Genomic DNA, 15,586 nt, shown 5'->3' on the forward strand with positions numbered 1-15,586 from the left:
CATTTGTGGGACAACAACCAGCCACGCCTATAATGGATGCCGGAATTGGTTTTTCCTGGTGGGGTAACTTTAAATATCCTGTCGCCGCCCAGTTCAGCTCTTTCTTTTACTTTCCAAGAGTTTTCCCTCTTAATGGAGGAGCAGGAACACCTACAGGTGAAACTGCTGCATCGTTACGGCGCCCAGATGAGTCGCCACGTTTACCTGTCACCCCCCCCCCTCCGGTCCCCTCTGACACGTCTAAATGGGGGAATGTTCGGGGAGTGCCGGGACACAGCGAGGGCACGGCCGGCATGCGTCGCCGGCTTTAACAAGCGTCAGCTGCAGAGGTCGTAGCAGAGTGTAATAACACGACAGAGGTCGACCTCACAGAGGGGTCAGACGATGAAGGCCTGATGGCAACAGCAGAGAAAGTCAGTGTTATTACCCTGTTGTTACACAACACTGGCAGCTTAAGAAACAAATAATGCCTCCGAGCAGTAACAAGCGCCGCTTAATAGAGCAGAACTTGAACTCGAAGCTCTATTCCTTAGACTTTCAATCAGAAAGTGCAACATTGTGGGTTTTTTTCCCCTGATTTTTTTTCTTTTTTTTTATTATTGACATGTGAAAAGTGTTTGTTTTTATTCCACGAAAGACTGAGTGTAATTGTGTCTCCATTAGCTGAACAGCCTGTCAGGATCGCTGGAGTGGGATGTCGCTCGCTATCGTCTGAAAGGCGTGAAAGACGAGGCGCAGACAAACATCCACTCATGCTTCCCTTGAAAACGCCGTGCTGCACACCCTCACTCATGCCTGTGCGCGCGCACGCACACGCACACACAGTGGGGGAGGGGCGACAACAGGATGATGTCATCTCTGTAGACAGCTAAGCTGAGGCTTGAGATAATGGTGACATTTCGGGGAAGGTGATGTCATTCTTCCACCGCCGTTGCCTCCCCCACCCCTTGCCTTTCCCCCCACCCCCCACCCCCTCATCAGTGCATCAGTGCACAGTGCAGGTGGCTGGCCGGCCTCTTTCAAACACAGCATGGAAGAATTAGCGTTTGAATAGCCACCGCGCAGGCAGGCGCAGTGAACTAACACCCCCCCCCCCCCCCCCCCCCGCTGTACTGTATGGTGTGTGGGTGTCTTGTGTTCCGATGTGGGTGTGATGTGGGTGTGGGTGTGCGCGCATTCGGATCAGACTGTGCTTTCTGGGTTTTTTTGTTTTTTTCTCCATGCACTTGGAGCGCGTTTCATAAGGATTCTGTCGCAACGCAGCCCGCGGTTGTGTTGCAGCATGCACGTCTGCACGCGTGCATGGAGATTTCTGCCTACTGAGACCAATCAGGCGCAGGGCTGCCGCGCTGCAGGGCTGGATGTCACTTGCTGAGCTCCTCATTCTACCAATCTGCTCGTTTAAGAGTTGCCTGACTTCACACGAGCCCTGTTTTGCGCTGCTTTGTGCGTTAAAGTCGGCGGTTAAAGCTTAGAGTTCTTCTCCAGCTTAAATCCTTCTGCAGGATGTGGATTTGAAACAAGCACAAAGGCGTTTAAAAAAACAGACAAACAGTGTGTTGTTATTGTTTTTGTTTAGTTTTGTTTAGTTAGAGAAGGTTTGCTCTCCGGAAAGTTTTAATCCAGCATTTGCTGTTTTTCTTTTTCTTTTTCTTTTTTTTATGCATATTGTGGAGATTTTTTGTTTAACCTACTTCAGTGCAGTGGGCTGATTGCCACAGATAGTGATGCTCTGGAGCCCAAAGGCTGCTGCACCTCTGGACTCAGGCTGCTCACCGGCAGTATTTTTATCCCTGAAAACTCACCGCTGGTGTGCTGCTCTTTCACTCTTGCCAAGTTTTGCCTTTCTTCCCCTGTCGAGAGGACTCAGAGCTGCGTGTGTGAGCCGTAAACAAGTTCCCACCCCCCACCCACACGCACGCACACACCAATGCACGTGCACACACACGCCGGCTGTATCTGGGCAAAAAGAGCTTTCTGAAACCATAAGCATCTGTCTCATCATATGATCTCTTTTCATGTGTCACACACTCGAATCACGGGGCGCAGAAGGCTTCCCTTTCACACCTTAGAGGAAGTCGGACAGAAACCAGAGCACATGTTACTGTAGAAAGAACAACTGCCCGTAAATGCACGTGCATGCGTGCGGATGTGTGTGTGTCCTTTGTATTGGCTACATATTGAGTACCGATATACTCGTTTTACTAGCAAAGAGAGGACATTTTTGCTTAGTGGGTCTATTTTTGCTTGTCCTCACAACTTCACAGGTCTGTTTGCAAGACATGGTTTTAAGGTAGATGTAACAACTGGTTTAAGGTTAAAGTCAGGGTTAGGGGTAGTGGGTTAGTCGGAGGAGTTAGGGTTAGATAGGGAGCTGGGTAATGTATTGCGTCTATGAAGTATAGAAATACGAGAATGTGTGTGTGTGTGTGTGTGTGTGTGTGTGTAGAATAGGAAGATGGGCAGCACCAACAAGGCAGCATGGCAGATAAAAAGCATGGAGAAGTATCACATGGCACATTGTTGTTCACTCTCTCTGGAAAAATGTGCGCATCTATTTGAAATCCTGTCATCACACTGTGCCTAAGTGGAATTATTTTTATGATATAAAACACATGCGTTGCGTAACGGTAGAATTTCATTCGAATGAATGCACATTGGAGCAAACCTGAGAAATGCCAGAGATTGTTTTGACGCTCCTGCTGTAATGAGAGATTAAAACGATCCCATTTGACCTGGTTTGAAGATTCTCCCTGCAGGAGGAGGAGCTGCACCTGTACATTCTGACAGATTAAAGAACCTGACTGAATGATGACATGCTGTGTTTACGTGCTGCAAGCTCCCAATCATTAAAATTCAACGAAAACAACACCAGAAATGTACAAAAACAGAAAGAATATTTGCTGCAAATGTGTGTTAAAACTCTTCAGATTTTCCATCTGCAGCTTTTAAACATAATAAGAGTAATTCCATCCATGCGTCTCCACAGGCACCGTTTTTTTAGACCCCGAAAGGCACAATTTCAGCTGACGTGCACCATTTTTAGCGTGACTGCTATGGCTAATGTATTAAAATGGTGCTGGTGACTCACTGGAGCTGGCATCAATTATTGAAATCTTAATATATATGACATGGGGCGGGGACATATGGCGGTGAGCTCATTCGTAGGTTGCACATATTTTACGGGGCTCTCACAGAAAACTCCAGCTCAGGGAGGAAATGAGAGGTGATGTCTCATTCTCCAATGTACCAAAACAAGCGACACGTGCATGAATGAGTGAATGAATGACGCTCCTGTTTGGTAAAGATGTTGGCAGATGGCAGAAATGTTCATCTGTGACCCACTGGCAAAGGTGATCGGCGGGTCCCCCAGGAAGCCGCGCTGCCAGGCTGATGGACTCATTAGACATGCACTGTTGTCAGTACACGAGCAGGTCTGTTGTGGATCACCCCAGGGCTGTTTGGGACATGCTTCCTACACAGATAACCGCGGAGCTAATTACGATGCGGAGATGAGCTGAGGCACCTGAAGTGTCGGTGAGCTAGTTCCGCTCCCAGGAGCCTAAACCCCCATTTCAAAAATTGTCACAAATTAACTAAACTACAAATCCAACATTACATTATACCTAATTGCCAGGCTGTCCTTCTCATCCAAAAGTCTTGTACTCTCTGACCTTGGATTTTAAAAAAAAGTACCTGATATTCCCGGGGCAGATTTCCCTGACAGCACACCTCAGGAATGCTGATGCCACTGGACGCTCCCAGTCTGGGCCATCTGGGCCGGGGGTGTTCCCACTGACCCCCCCGATGCGTGCGTGTAGATGATGTTTATGAACTGCAGGTGGCTCCTGTGGGGTCCCAGGGGTCCCAGAGGGTGACCACAGTAGAGCTGCTTAGGGGATGACATCATTTAATCCTGGAGCCTCACCAGGGGAGCAGAGGCTGTGTGCATGTGTGTGTGTGTGTGTGTGTGTGTGTGTGTGTGTGTGTGTGTGTGTGTGTGGGAGGTGATCTTGATGTCATTGTTTGCCACGCCATAGCCCCGTCCTCCCACCCATAAGCTGCTTGGAGCTATTTCTGTCATCTTACATGTCCCTGCTTTGATTTTCTGTGAAAACACTCACTTCCCCATTTAAGGTGGGGCGAGAACTTCAAACACACACACAAAAAAAACCCAGTTTGCCGAGCAGGAAGGATTTTCTGAAAAAAATATTTGTGGATGTGGATGGGCATCTTTCACGCCCAGATGAGGTTGACTTTCGGGAATGTTGCTGCCCTGAAAGAACCCTCAAGGTCTAAAAATAAGAAGCTACCTCTGAGAATAATCCCCCGGCGGTCATTAGAGATTCAACGAAAATAAAACGTCAGTTAAGAGCAAAGACAACAGAGTCAATGAAGTAAAAACTTGTTTGGTCTGTCCACTTTTTTGTGCACGCTAAGCAAAGATTTGTGGGCTAATCCCTAGGGTCAAAGGTCATGTGCATGTTGGCAATCTATGTGACCTGAGGGTTTCTAATCCGCATCAGTATTTAAAGAGCGCTTGTTGCTTACATGTGCAGGATCCCGTTCAGGGATTTTCCTGATTAGGCCATTACTATAGCCATAAACCAAAAGTATTAACATTTACTTCTCTGGGACATCTGGTGACATCTGGACCCAAAGCTGGATTTCCACCCCCCCTCACAGTGGCAACTTGTGATGGCGAAACTTCCTGTAAATGGCGCTGTGATTAAGTGATTGTCATCCGTTGCTAAGCCCTTTTTGTGCGTTCTTTTCTTTGGCGCTACCCTCGTTGTGCTACATGACGCGGCGGTGATGCTGGCGGGGAGGGGTGGGGCACTTGTTTGTTCAGAGCCGACAAACAATGGATACAAAAATCATTCATCGAGCCGTGAAGTAGCAACCCGACGCTGGTGACACTTTTAAGTGCTCGCCGTGAGACGCATCGCTATTCTGTTTGATGTGTCTAATGGTTGCGTACGAGACAATCGGCTGTTATTTCTGTGACGCGCATAAAATCCAAACCATGGATGCCGCCTGTCGGAGCTGTGCTTCTTTACGTTACGCGCTGAGACACACTGGGCTGCTCAGGCTCTTCGGGGGTCAATGCGCCAAAGACATTCTGCTGTTCTAAACTGAAAGATGACGTAAACCCGCCTGACCTTCACCTGGTTGCTGTAGCGCACAGGTTTACTGTGGGATTATTACAGCAAGACGCTCCTCATGCCGTTGCACCTGCGTCTGCACTCTCGGCCCCGCGTTGCTGAGAGAGCGGAGACAGTCTGGCTGACAGTTGTCTCTCTTCAAAGCCGCTTTAATCGCACGTCAATGCCTGCTTCCCCTGGGACGAGGAGCCTGGTTGTGGCTTCTGGCTACAGACGACCAGCCGGCTGCCGCTCGGATCCGCTCTGCCATAACCTTCCTCTCTATCAAGCGCAGGCAGGAACATTTTTGCCTTTGTGAACTCTCAATCTCCGGCATGGCTGTCACAACCGCCGCCTGTGTATGTCAGTCGATGATCGTTTTATCTGCACAGAAGCGCCCTGAGCGGAAAACAGTGTCTCCAGCCATTACTGCCACAGAGGCGTCTATCTGGCATATTCTTCCTATTAGAAATCTCTCACAATTAAACACATCTGCCGTGGAATCACCTCCATCAATATTTGATGCCGTGGCTTGACAGGCCTTGAACACTGCTCATTAAGTCATCATATCTGATGCTCGGGCTTTGAACACAAGTGGCATCAGCTCTTGATTTGACGTTGATCTTCAGTCCTTATTCAAGCGTACGCCACCACTTTGTGCCTGTGCGGCATTTGTCTTGAAGAAATGAAGAAAGTCTCGACCTATGACAAGCCCTTCAAGCTTCACCGCTCAATATTCTACCAGTTTGTGGTTTGCTTGCTTGCTTTACTTGCTTGGTTATTCGTTGATCCAGGAAGCAATACTCATCTGGCAAAATAGGTTATGCAAAACCAGACACGGAAAATCTAGTCTTTCCTGTGCTTGTTTATAGAGTTAAGGGCAGAAGTCCAATTATCAAGTGCCACTGAGCTATAAGAGTAGCTTGATTTATCAGGGCATGTAAAGGTCATCAATGTATGTTGACTTTCTTGCTATTTATTCTACAAGATGTTAGAGTTCCAGGTCTTGATGCACCTCCTGAATCAAAACAGACATGTTTGGCCAGGACGCCATCTTTTTCTCTTCTCTGCTCTACTGCAGTTATTTCTTGCAGTTAAGTTTAAGCCACCTCGTCTTGAGTATTTGGGCAGAGAGGACATTGGGAGTGTAACTTTTAACATGATGTTGTTGGCTTTGTCATTATGAGCATGCTGACAAGCAAAATGATGTAGCTCCAAGTCCTGCTGTGCCAAAGTTAACCCCCGCAGAGCCTGCAAAATGGCTACAGACCTGGACACGGAAGTCCTACTAGCTGCAGAACTGGTGCGAGTACCACAGGTGGGGTTTTTCAGACATTCTCTGCATTGAGGGAAAAAAGCAAAGAAAAAGCGCTGGCATGCTGAATCATTTGCCCGTGTGATATATACAGTGCTGACAAAGAGCTGCGTAACGCTCAGTCACCTCCAATGCAAAGCCCCTGGGAAAAGAGGAAGAAAGCCACTATAAAGACAGTAAAATTAATTTGCAGCTCAGTCATGCAGCTTCCTGCTCCCATCCCTAAATGAGCCAGAAAATAGAATTTCAAGAGCATAGCATTCCTCTGTGGTAACTGGATCATTTCTAAACACCGAATGACAAATTTGGGCAAAGCCTCTGCTGAGGGGAACCAAATTTCATTCGGTGTATTGTAAGATTTTAGGTGTGAAACTCAGTGGGCGTTAGTTAAAATGCTTTCACCGCCACACTCGGCGAGCCTCTGGATGATTAAGACAGGCTTAAAATCACCAAACAACAAGCCCAGGACTGACTTGTTTACAGTATATCTTCCCCTTCCTGTCCCTGGTATTCTCCAACTCTTTATTGACAGGAAGACAGCGGAAATCAGGGCTCACGTCGCGCGTCTGTGCGCCTTCCTTTAATGTGGAGGGCCCCCGCCACTCACAATACGGGCAAAGTCTGTCCTCAGATCTTCAGAGGCTGCTGCAGATCAGAGGGCGGCTGTCACACCTCCAGGCTTCAGCCCCACACAGGAGATCCTTCAGAGTGGCTGACCCCCCAGAGACACAGCGGGGCTGCCCACGAAGCCGCTCAAGTGCAAAGCGATGTCGCAGCCAAAGGAAGCAGCTGCTGCTCTGGGTTGATTTATCTGCTTATCGTGGAGGAGATGCTGTGGAATTCATCAAGTCAAGACAATGAATCCTCAAAACTTTGAGGATCTGACGTGAAATTTGAAAAATCAACCAATTTGTTACAAAAAGAAGCAATGCTGGCACATTTAAAGCCAAACACAAAGGGCCTCCTCCCATATAATTGAGTATATTAATCCCTTCCCTGGCATTTCCTGCTAAATTTGCACAATAACGGCACGTCCTGTCCAATAAAAACCTAAAGGAAGTGTCACTGCTTATAGCTGGAGAGGATTTTGCTGTCTGCTCACAGAGCTCTCCAAGAACCGTTTTTCTATGCAAACTGTCAGTCGTCTCCAGCGGCGCTGATGCTGACCGCCCTGTTCGTGGATACAATACCTTCATCCTTCATTCTTTGTAATTATTCTGCCTGGTACGCTGTTATATCCAATTAGCCTCATGCTCATGCAGACGCTGGAGGATCCTACGTACCGCTGACCCCCCTCAGAAAACTAAAGATATGTAAATGTGCTCGGAGGGATGACGTAATCCGCAACTTCGCCCTCAAAATTGTGACACATGTTGGGTTTTGAGAAGTGACGCGGTGGCGCTGAATGAAGGAAACGGGGCATAGAAAGGAATCATTGGTTGCTCCGGGTTATTTGAAAAGACCCTTAAGGGTTGCTTAGGGTGAGGTCATCTGAAATTAACGAGGCATCTCCATACCGAGACCCCGGCCTATGAGAGGTCTGAAAAGGCTCCTCCCACATAGGAAATTATTGCTGACCCCTTTCCCGGCGAAGTCTGCAGAACCTCAGCGTGCTGACAGTTCATGTTTAAGATTCCAAGATTAGTCAGTTTGTAGTACAACTATTGAAATCCTCACACAGTCGATAAAAGCTTGAAAGTAACATTTAAAAAGAAGAAATGTCCCTCTGAGGAATCCTTGTGTGGCGACAGTTACACTTATTGTGATCTTTATTCCGCACCTCCTCAGGCTAGCGTGGACCTTGGGGAGTCCTAATAGTAATTCAGTTGGGGAACAAAGTCGGCTTCTATCGTATATAACAGAGCCTTCATAGTAAATAAGTCAAGTGCGTACAGTACAGGCGCACATGAACAGACACACAGTATGATGAGGGCTGACAATACGGGCTTGTTTTTACTGTGGGGGTCTGTTAACACTGTTTATTGGTCACACAGCTGATACCTTTAATGTCTGCTTGTTCAACGTAAAGCTATTTAGCTTAGCATAGCAAAGAGATCAACAGTGTATGAAGTGAGTTGGGCTGGCCTGTTTTTCCGTTTCACGGTTATTTGCGTTGGCAAGTTCAGAACCAAATAAGTTTTACTTCGAGGAAAAGTTATTTGGTTCTATGGCGTTATCAAATCTATGCTGTAGTTTTTCCCCCCTTGCACCAATGCTGGTAGTTAGTTACAGTGGTGGTTTTGTTTGCTCTGACCTTCACGTCGAATGCAGAGAATGGAAATGGTAAATATTGACAGAACAGCTCCTTTTCTGTAGTTTGAAAAGAGGCGCGACAGCGGCAGGGTTCTTTTAGAACAATGGATCGTGTTAGCACATTATCAATTATTAATGCCGCTATTGTGCTTACTGTTACTCTCGCTGTCGTGGCAGATTTTATTAGCTAGGTGCACTGAATAAATGGTGTGATGAGCGATTGTATGTCCCAACCAACCCTCTCATCTAACACCAAAACAACCTTGTCCGTTGTCGTTTGAGTCATGCATACTTCTGCCATTGTGTCACGCCGCGGGTGACATTCAAACGGCCCATCTTACCAAAGAAAAAACACTTTCAGTTAGCTGGAGCCTTTAAAAGACCTTGAAAATAACCATTCACTCCAAATCGGACTGCAAAATGAAACATTCGGTGCCAAATAAACGACACATAGAGGTATTTATTGTTGAAAGGGAAATAAATTCTGTAAAATAGATCCATGCTCCAACCATGGTAAATTAATTTGCTAGGGAGCTAAGAGCAATTTCTATGTTGGATGCTAATGTTGTTTTTACTAATCATAGCAGTATAATGTTCCTGCCTGGGTGAATTTTTGCCTGCAGTTGTGTTAAATTAGGCAGTATGCGTGGCATGTTCGATTCACAGAATCATTCGAGTCCTCCTCTCCCCTAACTCATTAACTATTCAATGCGAACTCCTGATCCTGCGGGGTATTGACAATAATTCCCCACGCTGCTGGAGCAAGCAGTTTGGAATGTTTAAAAAAATATATTGTTTTTGGAAAGCTCGACCGAGGCTGGTCTACGGCAAAAGTTTTTCAAAACAAACTGAGGATTTGGCTAATTTGTGTCTCGCGACTCGCCCGGAGAACAGCCCCTTCAAACGCTGCATTATTAAGCGAAAGGCTAATTGCGCCTTTCGCTGGCCGGTGTCCAAGCGTGCAATAACAAGCTCATCGACGGTGACAACTGGAGGAGCGCGAGTTGCTTAACACATTGTTGATTACAAGCTTTAATCCCGCATAACGAGGTGGACTTGTTACTAGGATCTTGTTGTCCTCCTGCCTGTCTAAACCAATCCCGTCTCAGCAGCAGCGGTCTTTAGCTTGACCTTGGGCGGTGGATTTCCTCTCGGGCAGGGTGGCCACTCTGAAAGTTAAATGCACCGGCTGCGGGTGGAGGAAACGGCACCTAGTGCTGAGGCAGGCAAGGCAGGGGAAATGTATGAATGACTGCAGAGAACAGAGCATCAGACCAACCAGCACAGAGGGGAAAATCTGAGAACCAATCACGACAAGCTTCTCTTTTCTCCCTGCAGCGTTTCCCTGACTTCTTCTCCTGACTGTTACCAGGTCACTGTGCCTGCCCGCGCCTCGGAATAATCTGTTTCATTGGGTCAGTGTGCCTCTCACAACGCGCCTGACTGGCTGGTTGGGCATACGCGGTTGCTAGGTAGCTCAGCCAATCGTGGCGAGGCGGAAGTTTCCCCCTGGTTTCTAGGCAGGTTTCACGTGCTGTAGATGTTTTGGCGGGAGAGTGAGCGAGTGGGAGGAGGAGGGGTGGCTGCAGGGTGAAGTGGAGCATGTGATTATGATCGTGTGTGTGTGTGTGTGGGCGTGCGTGTTTGTGAGCGCACGTTGGTTTTGCCCTGCCTCTTGCTTTCTGATGCAACATCGAACTTTGTCTCCTGGGCTACTAGGGGACCTTGTTATGTTTTTTTTCCCTTCCTGTCCTCACAGGAAACGAGAACCAATTGCTGTGCTGTTGCCATCGGAGTGGGGAGGTTTGTTTTCCTTCTACTTTCATCCGTGGTACCTCCCCATCCACAGTTACCGTAGAAACAAGAGCAACTCCAACTCTATTTCCATCTACGTCTCCTTCCTTCAATGATTTAACGTCGCTTTCTTTTTTTACTCCACCGCGCAGCACCTACCTACCAACACTTCAGCAACCAATGGAGTGTTGGGAACATGGTGTGACATCTCTGAAGAGGAGCTGTATAAAAGCAGAGATGAGGAAGAGCACATTCGCAGGCTCTGGTACGGTGCAGCCGAACTTTTGAGCCCTGCCAGGACTGGAAACATGTCACCATCGCGAGCTAACAAGATTAACCGTCCCGGTTTGGTGGAGGAGCGGCGTCTCACCCCACCCTTCAAAACAAACTCAAGCCTATCTTTATGTTATCTCCACCCCCCACCCCCCACACCCTGAATCCCCCACTAACGGGGGGAAGCATCACATCTGACAGGGGCTTCCCAAAATCCCATTATTGGTACTTGAGTGGGCAGGAGAATTAAAGCTGAGACCAGTGAGCGGACAAACCACTGCGCACCCACTTCTGCTCTGTTGTAGCTCAAATTTGAAAGTCATTTCTGAGAGCTGATTAATAAAACAAAGATTTTAATGGCCATGTGGATGCTGTAACACAAAACATCAACCCTCAGATTTAATATAGATCTTCAAAACGTGTGAATTAGGAGACATGGAAATAACTAATCTGATTTAGGCTTATTTAGGTGCTAAATTACTCTTACATGTGTGTAATTGGACAAACAAACACCCCGTTTTGCCAACCAAGTGGTTGTTTTTGGTATTGCGATTAAAAATCCCCACACTGATGAGGTATTTGTTTTCCCTCCCCTCACCGGGTGGTAGTCGGAGCAATTTGGAGGGACAACTCAACGATTTATGCCAAAAAGACAACTTTGAAATGCTAAAACTTTACATTAAAATAGTTTTTTCCTTCACAGTTTTGTAGAAATAGCGAAACCAAGATGTTGTCTTTGGAGTGCCTTTGTGGCGCCTCTTTTTAGTTAAATATTGTTGTTTTTCTAAATTTGCTACAACAGAGTTCAGCTCGATTAGACTCAAATCACTTAAATTGCCTCCAAATAAATGTCCAGCCAATAATTCTGATTATGATTCTGCCTTAAAAATGATTGAGAGCAATGTGGTTTCATTGCTAAACGCTGATTATTGCCGCCTTTAAATGTGTATTATCCGTTTTTAAAAATGTCCTGAGCTGCTTTGATCACCGCCACCTTCAGTTGAGGAGTCCGACCTGAGTCCCACTTTATGGCCAAAGCATCATTGTCGTGAGGCACCTGTGCGGTGGTTACGTACGGCGCTGCACCCGTGCACGCAGGAACAGCTGTGAATTGGATTGTGCATGCAGCACAGATGTCAACAGGCTGCCAATCTGCTTGGCAAATGGTTTGTTTACCACCAGCTCGCCGCCACCGCCGCCGCTGTTGCTGCTCAGTATTCATTATGTTCATTTTCTTCAACTTGCCATCACAGCTGGAAACACACCAAGACAGGTTCTTCCATTCAACGACTCACCCAAGACCCAGACGACATAGACTACATTTAATTTGCGGCATTAAAGCAGCGGCGGTGTCAGAATACACCTAATCAGAAGGAAGCCGTCCCCCTGAGGTGGTTCTAGGCTTCAATTGTGTTACCTTTGGATGAACTCGGGGAGGCCTGAATTCATTGGCTGAGCCTCGGCTATACCTGCGGTTACAATCAAGACATGTTGACAGGACAGGCAAGAGGGGGAGGAGGAGGAGGGGGGTGACAGAGGTTTCCAGTCGCCTGTGAAAACTCGCCGCCTCTCTCGTACCATTTTACCATCAATTTATATGACAAAGGGCATCCTAAAACAGGCGAGCGAGTGGATAATTAAACGGAAAGCGAAGCAAAACCCTGAAATTGTGACAGGAAAGTGCTCGAAGAGCATCACAAACACCGGTGGAGCTGCGTGGATGAGGGGCGGATTGAAGATGGAAGACAAAGCGTCCAGACGTCAGGCACCATTACGGAAAACGGCACAAAGCAAATTGCGTCCTTATGCAGAGAACTTTGAAAATGTTTGAACATCCGGAGCCCAATCGCCTCCGCTGGCAGCAGGCAGTCAGAAATAACTCGTCGCGGATAATTTTTGACTGCCTCGCTGGGGAAAACGGCTCAAATAAAAATGGGCCGGGACACATTGTTTGCCACTACAGCTGACACATTAGAGGTGCCGGAGGTATCAGTTTGGATGACAAGTTCTGAGTTCAGCGCCGACACAAAGGCTGTTTTCCCTCTTCAAAGGGGGTTGATGCTGCGGGCTTGAACGTTAAAGGCAGCAAACGACATAAAACGGCGGATGAGATATTGCACAACGCGTGACGTTTTGTGTTCCTGGATCCCGCGCGCTGACAGTTCGCCGCCAGTTTGAAACCCAAATAGGTTTCATTTGGGCTTTCAAAAACACTTTCCATAAACGTTTTCTTTTTTTCTTACCAAAACACACACTTTTGTGGGAAAATGGATGGTATTCCTCAGAGTTTGGGCAGAAAAAACGAACAATTCAGGACGTGTCTGAGTGGCGCTGCATCTATGCACAAAGCTAGCGTTTGTTTGGGCGCTCCGTGGCAGGAGGGGGATGCCGTTATAGAGTCACGGAAATCTTCCCTCTTTTAGGAAACTTATTCTGAAATACTGAATGCATCACGGCAGAGGAGCAGACCAGAAGCAGCTGGTGCGGTCAGCGCTGAGGCGCATGGCACGCACGGGGCGCAGAAGATCCAGAAATCCAGACCAGTGTGTAAATTTGATGCTCGGTGATTGTCGTGCAAAACAAAAACAACCACTGGCTGCCTGCTTCCAATTTTTGGGTGGGGTCCCCCTCCCTTTCGCTGCTGTTGGAGCAGGAGGGGGAGGTTGGTGTAGATGGGGGTGGGTGGGTGGGTGGGAGCTGCCGAGCTTAAACCCGGGCAGAGCAGGGGTTGTTTTTCTGGAATGACAGTAAACGGAGTGTGATGATTTTTGTGCGCTAGCTGCTCTTCACACACCAGCAGCTGGAGGATCACAAAGCGGGACAGTGTGGCAGCAGCATCATCTGCAGACTGACCCTCACGACCCACATCTGCTCATGTCCAAACACCGTGTCCTGGGAAACGTCTGACTCACGCAAGGATCAACCAGGCTCTCCCTTTTGCCTGGTCGTGCGACCTCCTCCCTCGTTGCTAAATAAAGCTTGATTTCACCTTTTTCTTCCTCAGCAGAGTGACTGACAGCGCTGGCATGTCACCAAACCGCAGTGGGGGGTCACCGGCCACCGGCCATGGCTGCTGTTTACTTCACTGTCGCTGCACATCCATCAGATGGGGTTATCAACCCGGGAGCCCCCGGGCATAAGCTGAAAACGACTCTGGACTGCTCTGTTTGATGAGCCACCAGACCAGGATGCTAAGCTAGCCAAGCATCTGTAATAGTTTAATTATCATGAGCACCGCTATAAAACCCCTCATAATACCGAACATTGCAATGCAACATACGTGCGGCTGTGTGGATCTGTTGTCTTTAACAACAGTCCTCTTCCTCACACCAACCCCCCCAGTAATTGGGTGGATACAATCTTTCTATCTTGCTGCAGCTCCCAATCAGCTGAGCTGAGTGCTGAAAGCAGTCACATGTCTTATCTGGGTTCCTATGTTTTCTTTTTTTTCTTTTCTTACCCTCCACGTGTCAAGATACAGGAAGCGGGACCATAACAAAGCCTGCGATTGGTCCGCAGCGTGTCACCAGCTTATGCTGGAGAAGGGCTAATCTCTTAAAGGGCCAGCGCTTATTATCGTTTTTATGGGCATCCAAACAACTCTGCGTTTGTAATTTTGTTGATTCGAATTTCTCGTATGACGCCAAATTTAACATTTCCGAATTCTGCATCAAACTGATCGCAATTATTCCCCCAAAACGCGCAAGGAGATCATGCACATATCATGCACGTTGAAAACAAAAAGCAGCCGACTTAGTGTGTGTGTGTTTGTTTGTTTTTTACTTAATCAGACGGTGTAAAAATGCAAGATTTTTCTCCCCCCACCGCCATCTGCAGAAATGGCTCTTAAACATTTCATACATTTCAACCCAAGCCTGCGCTGCTGACTGTTCCTTTGACGCCGAACCAGAGGGGGTGGGTCCCAGACCGTTGTGACCGTGGTTAGGAAAAAAAAACACGTCCACCCTCCCTCATAAGCGCTCACAAGTCAGCAAACATCCACGACGGTTGTAATGCAAAGAGGGATACGAGCCGCACCAGCGCAGCCAGTGGGACAGAAGCAAGGAAACGGCAAGTTGTCAAGATACCACCGGTCACGACGGAAAACGCGTTCGCTGGCGGTGAGTGAAGCCGTGTTTTGGGAAGTAAAAGCGGAGGCGTCTTCAGGCGCGTTCCGCGGGAGTTTGTCAACAAATGTGCCGGGCATGCCCGGGCAGGGACGCGCTGTAGCGGACCGGAGCGCACGGCGGCGCACGGAGGACTGGGGCCAGGCGTTGATGTTTGTCAAAATGGGGATTTTCTCCCGTTCTCCCCGGCAGGTGAAGTGGGAAAATAGCCACTTGCGAGTTGTCGAGTCCCGGTTTGGTAGTAAGACGCTGCCGGGTTTGGATTTTAATGTTGTTGGAGATGATCGTGGCGCGCTGGCACTGTTTTCATAATAAAACAGGCAGCGTGTTTTGTGTTATTTTTGGTTTCGGGCTTTATTACCAAGCTTCGAAGGGTTGAGAAGGTGTGAAGGGAGGTTGCGGTAGCCACATTAATAGTGTCTTAAATGTGGTTAAAACGTTGATTCCAGTCGAAGTTGAGTTTTTTTTTTTTAAAGTCGAATTTTAAAGTCTCTTTATTTTATATATCTTTGGCGTCGTCTGTTTCTTCGTCACATGGGCATATTTGCCCCTTGTTTTTTTTAATTTCCGCGGCGATGAGCGCACCGCTGCCCGGGGCATCGCGCTCTTCATGCGGGTAAAGATGCCCAACATCGCCGCTGATCCTCCGAGAGCCCCTCGCCCAACCCTGCGACTGTTTT

The sequence above is a fragment of the Takifugu rubripes genome, chromosome 16 (genome assembly GCF_901000725.2).
Source record: "Takifugu rubripes chromosome 16, fTakRub1.2, whole genome shotgun sequence".
Taxonomy (NCBI): Eukaryota; Metazoa; Chordata; class Actinopteri; order Tetraodontiformes; family Tetraodontidae; genus Takifugu; species Takifugu rubripes.